We start from the raw sequence: 8,398 nt of genomic DNA on the forward strand, positions 1-8,398 counted from the left end.
TTATCCTATTTCTCAATCCTGTCATGGCCCAGGCAGCCTCTCAATGTGCCATTTGGTCCCCTGAGCAAGTAATATTTATGCCGCCAAAAATCTTGAGTTAAAATAATTGATTTCTGGTGGCACTGTTTTAAAATTGCTGCCATAAAATTAAGGTTATGTATGAAAGAATGACGCAAACCTCTTCCATTCCGACAAAAAAACTATCTTCTAGCAAAAGAAAAAATGTCTTGAATTCATGACATTGAAGTTGGGCTGTGTTGATGATAGATTTGGGGTTGCTTCATATGAGATTAAAGGTAGAAATGGAAGTGGTTTGCCTCACAGATTCAATTTCTGTTTTCAAAACACAAAGGTTAAAAAAGCCCACCCACCCCCAATAATTTCAGCATGTTGCTGCTAATTGAAAGACTGGGAAGCCAACTTATGGCACTCAACCCCTTGAATATGATCTATTGTTTTTCTGGTTTTTAGTGACTTTTGCTACATGCCAATTTGCCTGTTGGAAATACCATTTGTTTACTAGGGAAGGGAAGTTTTATATGCAGAAGATAGGTAACAGTAACAGAGTTGGAAGGGACCTTGGAGGTCATCTAGTCCAACCCTCTGCTCATGCAGGAGACCTATACTAGGGATTCGAACCATCGACCTTTCTAATCAACAAGCTTAGCCATTGAGCCATCTAGCCAGGCTAGCCTGATTCAAACCTTGGTACTCCAATTAAAAGGATCACAGATAGCATGGAAATCAGGAAATGTCCTCTGACTGATCTTAGAGAGCTAATCTGGGTAGGGCCACATTTTGGTTCAACATCAACCTCACTTTCTCAAATTCATTAAGAAATGTATTTATTTACATATTGTTTAGTCTATCCAACTCAATTCAAAAACTATTTAAAAATTATAAAAGTAACAATAAAATAAATTAAAGGTATAAGAGCAACAGTAGTGATAAATCATCCATTAAAAAAAGTCACGTCTTTCCCAAGATGCATTCTGATATAACATAGCTAGGGTTGAAACCTGGTGAAATAAAATTATCTTTAAAGATCTTCTAGAAAGCACGAAGGAGGGAGACTTAGAAGTTCCAAAGTGTGGGGTTACTACAGAGAAAGCCTTTTATATTGCCCATGACCCCTTCACTTGGGGGGGGGGGAGTCTTAAAAGGCCTTCCTTTTAAAATATTCTCACTGGGTAGGCAAGTTCAATTCTGGCAATTTGCCATTGCTCTTGATTTCCTTTAACAAAGGAGAATGCACACTGTTACCTGGGAAAGTAATAAATTATTTCATGCTAATATGGTACATTACTCTTATTTTTGCAGTTGGGTGTTTCATAAAAATGTCATAGATTTTGTCCAGAGAATGTTAAGCTCAGAATGTGCAGAAAACTATTTTTGATTAAGGAATTTAAGTACTGTATAGGGGCAGTGCGTGTTTCTATGTTGCTGGAACAACCCTCTGGGACCCTGTTGTGTGTTTATAGTCCCATTTTTTAATATTCTGTGGTATTCGTTTCTATGCTACAGTAGGGATATACATTATGACAAAATGTGATTAAGCAAATTTGTAATTGAGGACGTCTCTACACTTCTTAAAATGCCGAAGCAGTTTTTTTCTTAGCTGAGCACATTGGTTTCTCGTTCAGCTGAAACTCAGGTGGAAGGCTGAAAATATATTTTGGAGCATTAATACTGAAGTTGTGAGATGGGCTGTTTCTCTTCATGAGAACTTTTGCTTCACCCCCCACTGTTTGGCTCCTCTGCTCTTATTTCTCCCTGCTGAAATTAAGAAACTTATGTTGCCTCACCTCTCTTTTATTGTTCTTTTTACCTTGAGTAATCAAGGTTTTTCCTCTCTGACTGAGTGAAAGAAAGACAAAATCTGAGGACAGGAGGCTGGTTGGATGCCTTTTTGAGGGGTCCATTGATAGGAGCATTGGTCAGTACACAGGCAGGAGTCAGCATTGCCAGAACAGCAATGATGAGGATAGTTGATGTATGATGAAATAATGGTTCTACGCAGGGGTGAAATCCAGCAGGTTCTGATAGATTCTGGAGAACCACTACCGGAAATTTTGAGTAATTCGGAGAACTGGCAAATATCACCTCTGGCTGGCCCCAGAGTAAGGTGGGAATGGAGATTTTGCAATATCCTTCCCCTGGAGTGAGGAGGGAATGGAGATTTTGCAGTATCCTTCCCCCGCCATGCCCACCAACCCACATCCACCAAGCTACACTATGCCCACCAAGCCACGCCGACAGAACCGGTAGTAAAAAAAAATTGGATTTCACCACTGGTTCTAGGGTTGAAGGCAAAATCAATGATTAGAAATATATTTAATTCAAATGTTGGAATGTAAATAAGCCCAAGTATATCAGCTCATTCCTATGTTACTCTTTGACTCACTGGTGTTATCCCTCCCTGTAGGGAAACATGACCCATGTAGGGGAACATGGTCAGTCTATTTCAGGCAATTGATGGACCCGGTGGGTTTCCAGAGGAACTAGTGGGTGGGCTTGGCTGAGTCCTTATTTTTTGCCTAGAATGGGCGAGTGCTGAGTGCCACTATCCCCTTGTGGCTTCTTCCCATAACATGGTCACAAAGTGCATCTTGCTTTACAGAGGAGCTTTGAGAGATGAAGATATCTGTTAGATGGAAAAGCCATCGTTTGTACTCTTTCCATGGCCTGGAATTAACAATAGATTTTGTATGGACTCTATGAAGGAACAACTTCTCAAGTTTCTCAGGCACTCTGATATTCATGCAGACCAGTATAGGTATCAAAAATGAAATTACGATCCAAAATTGGTTTGAAAAGGAGTTACAAGCCAGCATCATAAAACTGAAAGAAAATCCTAAAGCAAGATAGCATCCTAAAGCTCCAAGATCACAATAGTAGTCAAAAAGTCAAGAAGTCAGGAATTCACAAGTCAGGGTTAAATGGATTAAGGTAAGACAGTTTTCAACGCCAACTATGTACAGACTTTGGGCGTATAACTCAGTCCATTTATTAGAGAATAAATATTTGTTAGGTAGAAATTAGGGTCATACTCAGATTCATTGCAGTAGATATTTATTTATTAAGCATTTATTTTCTTCTTTTCATTCAGGGAGTAGGAACAAGTGAGCAATCCTATTTGGATAGCACATGCACTTTCTTTATATATGAAGCCATCCTTGTCCTCTAGGAAAGGCAAGTATATAATTCAATTCTTTTTAATATATATGGATTCAATACGTTTTAGAAATACATTTCTCTTAAGATATGTCATCTGCTTCAAACTGCTGGGCAGAGTTACATAGGAGACAATACAGCTTTCTATTCATGTAGAGATAACGCCGCAGCCTCATGGTAAGAATGAAATCATGCTTCTTTGAGAAGGAAAAAAAAGACTGGAACTCAGCCAGAGGCTTGGTTTCCTTGGCTGAATCCTATGAATCTATGACGTAAAGCCAAACCTTTTGTCCCCTAGACAACTTTTCTCCTATCTCCCTTGAATTCAGTTGTGTGTGTTTGAGCATGTGCATACACATGTACATTTGCATGATGAGAAGGACTAATCCACTAAATGTGTATCAGCATGCCTGCTTACATATTTTTGGCACATCCTGCAACACAAGAAGAACCAAGTCCTACAGTTTATCAACTGTCTGTGTGTGGTCACTTGGAGGCAAATATTACTTGCCACAGGAGAAGCCCTATTGACTAGCTTGGGGGTAGTCAAGACAAAGCTTTGCAAGCATAAAACCTGGTAATAGATAGTTTTTCTTTCATGTAAATCCCTTCCTTTTTAATTATATATAATCTATTTCTGCAAATTTTCTCAGAACACACATTTTAAATGTTCATTCACATTTTAGTGAAGTAAAATCCACATGGTAAATGCTACAATACAAAAAAATTGTTTTACGAAGCAAAATTTTTATTTATTTTATTTTATTTATTTATTTTGTCAATCACAACAATATATATAAGTATAAGCATGAAATAACCATACAAATTGAATACAACCAAAGGGAACATTAGGACAGGAACAATAGGCACGCTGGTGTTCTTATGCATGCCCCTTACAGACGTCTTAGGAATGGGGTGAGGTCAATAGTAGATAGTCTTTGGTTAAAGCTTGGGGATTTTGGGATGAGACCATGGAGTCAGGTAGTGCATTCCAGGCATTAACAACTCTGTTACTGAAGTCGTATTTTCTACAATCAAGATTGGAGTGGTTCACTTTAAGTTTAAATCTATTGTGTGCTGGTGTATTGTTGTGGTTGAAGCTGAAGTAGTCTTCGAAAGGAAGGACATTGTAGCAGATGATTTTATGAGTTATACTCAGGTCATGCCAAAGGTGGCGTAGTTCTAAATTTTCTAAACCCAGGATTTCTAGTCTGGTGGCATAAGGTATTTTGTTGTGATCAGAGGAGTGGAGGACTGTTCTTGTAAAATATTTCTGGACACGCTCAATTGTATTGATGTCCAAAATGAAGTGTGGGTTCCAGACAGGCGAGCTGTAATTGAGAATTGGTCTAGCAAATGTTTTGTATGCTCTGGTTAGTAGTGTAATCTTTCCGGAGAAGAAGCTACACAAGATTAGGTTTACAACTCTTAAAGCCTTTTTTGCGATGTAGTTGCAGTGGGCTTTGGCACCTAGATCATTTGATATGAAAACTCCAAGATCTTTGACGGACTGAGAGCCATCTACAAGGTCATGTCCATCAAGCTTGTATTTGGTGTTCTGATTCCTTTTGCCAATGTATAAGACAGAGCATTTGTTGGTTGAGATTTGGAGTTGCCAAATTTTTGACCATTCCGACACAAAGTCAAGGTCTTTTTGAAAGGTAGCTGCATTGTTGGTAGTGTTAAATAGTTTAACATCATCGGCGAATTACTTATAATGTGGTCATAGAGGTCGTTAATGTACAATATGAAGAGTGTTGGTCCTAGAACGCTGCCTTGGGGACATTGCTATTAACAGGAGCAGGATTTGATAGGGCACTGCCTATTTTGACCACTTGTTGCCTGTTTAACAGGTAGCAGTAATCCAATTATGGAGGGGTCCGGAGATGCTGTAGGATTTTAGTTTTAGAAGAAGTTTGTCATGTACCAGCGAGTCAAAGTCTTTACAGAAGTCTATGTAAATTGCATCTATTGCTTTGCCCTGATGAAGATTTGTAGTCCATATGTTTTTGCAGTGAAGAAGTTGTAGATTACAGGATAATTTTTTTCTGAAACCAAATTGTTTATTAGAGAGTAGGTTGTTTGTTTCTAGGTGGAGGGTGATGGATTGGTTGATGATTGATTCCATTACTTTGCAGGTGACGCAGCATAAAGAAATTGGTCTGTAATTTTCAACTAGGCTGGGGTCTCCTTTTTTGAAGACAGGGATGACCATGGCTAGTGACCATAGTTTGGGAAGGGAGCTGGTCCTGAAAGCTTTTTAAAAGATTATGCTTAGGGGTTCTGCTATAACAGTGGAAAGCTTTTTTAAGAAGTATGCATATAGACCATCAGGTCCAATAGATAGAGATAGTTTCAGTTTGCGAAGTACATTTTCAACATTATCTTCTGTGAAATCTATTTGTGTTAGATTGCTGTAATCATTGTTGGTACGACTGGGGAATGTTGGTATGAGCCATTACTGTTAACAAAGACTGAGCCGAAGAATGTGTTAAAGGGTACTCCATATTCCACAGCTTGACAATCAAAGGCCTTTCTATAATTGGTGAAGTACATATTGATTTCTTTAGTATTTTTTTGATTTCTCAATCATTCAGGTGCATCAACAGCAATTTCCCTTGTTCTTTAGCCTTGTCTAAAACCAGCTTAACATCCGGTATCTCTCTTTCCATGTAACTTCTGTTAAGCATAATTGTACTGGCATGTGAAATTAAGGATATTGTATGATAACAACAACAACAACAACAACAGAGTTGGAAGGGACCTTGGAAGTCTTCTAGTCCAACCCCCTGCCCAGGCAGGAAACTCTACACCATTTCAGACAAATGGTTATTCAACATTTTCTTAAAAATTTCCAGTGTTGGAGCTTTCACAGCTTCTGCAGGCAAGTTGTTCCACTGATTAATTGTTCTGTCAGGAAATTTCTCCTTAGTTCTAAGTTGCTTCTCTCCTTGATTAGTTTCCACCCACTGCTTCTTGTTCTACCCTCAGGTGCTTTGGAGAATAGTTTGATTCCCTCTTCTTTGTGGCAACCCCTGAGATATTGGAACACAGCTATCATGTCTCCCCTAGTCCTTCTTTTCATTAAACTAGACATACCGAGTTCCTGCAACTGTTCTTCATATGTTTTAGCCTCCAGTCCCCTAATCATCTTTGTTGCTCTTCTCTGCACTCTTTCTAGAGTCTCAACATCTTTTTTACATCGTGGTGACCAAAACTGAATGCAATATTCCACATGTGGCCTTACCAAGGCATTATAAAGTGGTATTAACACTTCATGTGTTCTTGATTCTATCTCTCTGTTTATGCAGCCCAGAACTGTGTTGGCTTTTTTGGCAGCTGCTGCATACTGCTGGCTCATATCTAAATGGTTGTCCACTGGGACTCCAAGATCCCTCTCACAGTTGCTACTATTGAGGAAAGTATGTTCTGTCCTCCTTCGCCTCCGTCCGAGTAATTAGCTGGCACTATCAGGTCTGGCAGCAGAATAGCGAACGTCTGCCAAGTTCTCTGATATCTCCCTCGACGCTGGTGAGTCACTTCAGCTCTTAGTTAATCAGTTGATTTGCCAGCTACGAAGAGGCACAGCAGCTCTTGCTGCCTTTATATCCTGTGGGGTGTGGCTCCATGACTCAGGACTTCCTAGGCCTGCCCCACCCCTGCTTCTGTTGTTCCCACCTCTCCTGCCTACAGAATCTGCCAGGCCTGATCATCAGCTGGGTCTGGAGGCGTGGCCTGGGGGGGAAAGAGTCAGGGGACGGAGGCATCGTTATCTCTTCCACCTGGCCTGCTTCTGGCTCCTGGAGCTGAGCCAGGGAAGCCGATGCTCCCGAGGTAAGTCCTGACGGCCCTTACCCTTCACTTTCCAAGTCACTTTCTGGCAGCAGGCCCAGTTCCAAGTCACTTTCTGGCAGCAGGCCCAGCTCCAAGTCACTTTCTGGCAGGAGGCCCGGCTCGGGGGCGCAGACACAACAAAGTACCACATATACGGTACCTGTGCATTTTGGGTTTTTTGCCTAAATGTAGAACCTTACTTTTTTCACTGTTTAATTTCATTTTGTTAGATAGCGCCCAATGTTCAAGTCTGTCAAGATCCTTCTGTATCTTGAGCCTATCTTCTGCCAAGCACCTATTGGAAAAATTTTTTTAGGATCCACTCAAAGCTAACTTCCAGCTGTTCTGATCCTAGGGAGATGACTGGGCCTTAGTCTTGTCTGGTTAGTTGGGCTCAGTTTGATTGCTTGGCTTTTGAAAAGATGAATCAAAGTCCTTGGGACTGTAAGCTCTGGTTTCAGTGTATCAGAGACTTGGGGTACTCCACTGCATACTTCCCTCCATGTGGATGTAGTTCCATTGAAGACTACATTGAGTGCGGTTGGTCAGCCAGTTACGAATCCATCTGGTGGTGGTGGTGCTGTCTAACCCACATTTTTCTACTTTATTTAGTAGTAAGTTATGGTCTACTTTATCAAATGCTTTACTGAAGTCCAAGTAAATTATATCGACAACAACAAATGTATGTGCTCTGTTAAGTCTCCTTTCTTTGGTATTGATGTATAAACTGTCTTATTCCTATTTTTGAGCACAAGCCATTTGCTGATATAATTTGGTTAAAACTTTTACTAATTCTTTTTTGTTGCTAGCCATATTTTTGTAGATATTCCGTTAGTTCCTGTGGCCTTCTGATTTAATACTGGCTGAAATATTGATCTAATAACATTTTCTAGTACTAGAGATTCTTGTAAATAGAGAGATCTTCCATATTTACAATATGTTGACATTTCTGTAGTTCAGAATTTCAATATATTCCTCTGATCTTCTATGAATCAATTATTCTCTGTCTGTTGATATCTTTTAGCATACCAATTCAAAGTTGGAGCCTCCTTCTGATTTCAGAAATGTTTTGGAAAATATTACTTGTTTTTCCATGTTTGTTTCCATCTTTCCTTCTTTCTTCACTTAAGTACCATCCCTCAAGCAAAGGTTTGGAGTTACTTTTCGAAGCAATTACAGATCCTAATGCCAAATAAACATCAGCAGTTGTAGCTAGTTAGCTAGTGCAGTCATGTGGCTTGGTCTTTTGCCAGGCATTTAGAAATACTTAAGATCCACCACCAAAGATTCTCTCCCCTTCATTCCACTTGGCAGTAAGTCATGCCAACTTTGATAATAACTTTATTGCTTCTACCAACTTTCTGAGCTTTAATGCATCTTCTTCATTATG

Source organism: Ahaetulla prasina, chromosome 1 (genome assembly GCF_028640845.1).
Source record: "Ahaetulla prasina isolate Xishuangbanna chromosome 1, ASM2864084v1, whole genome shotgun sequence".
NCBI classification, from domain to species: Eukaryota; Metazoa; Chordata; class Lepidosauria; order Squamata; family Colubridae; genus Ahaetulla; species Ahaetulla prasina.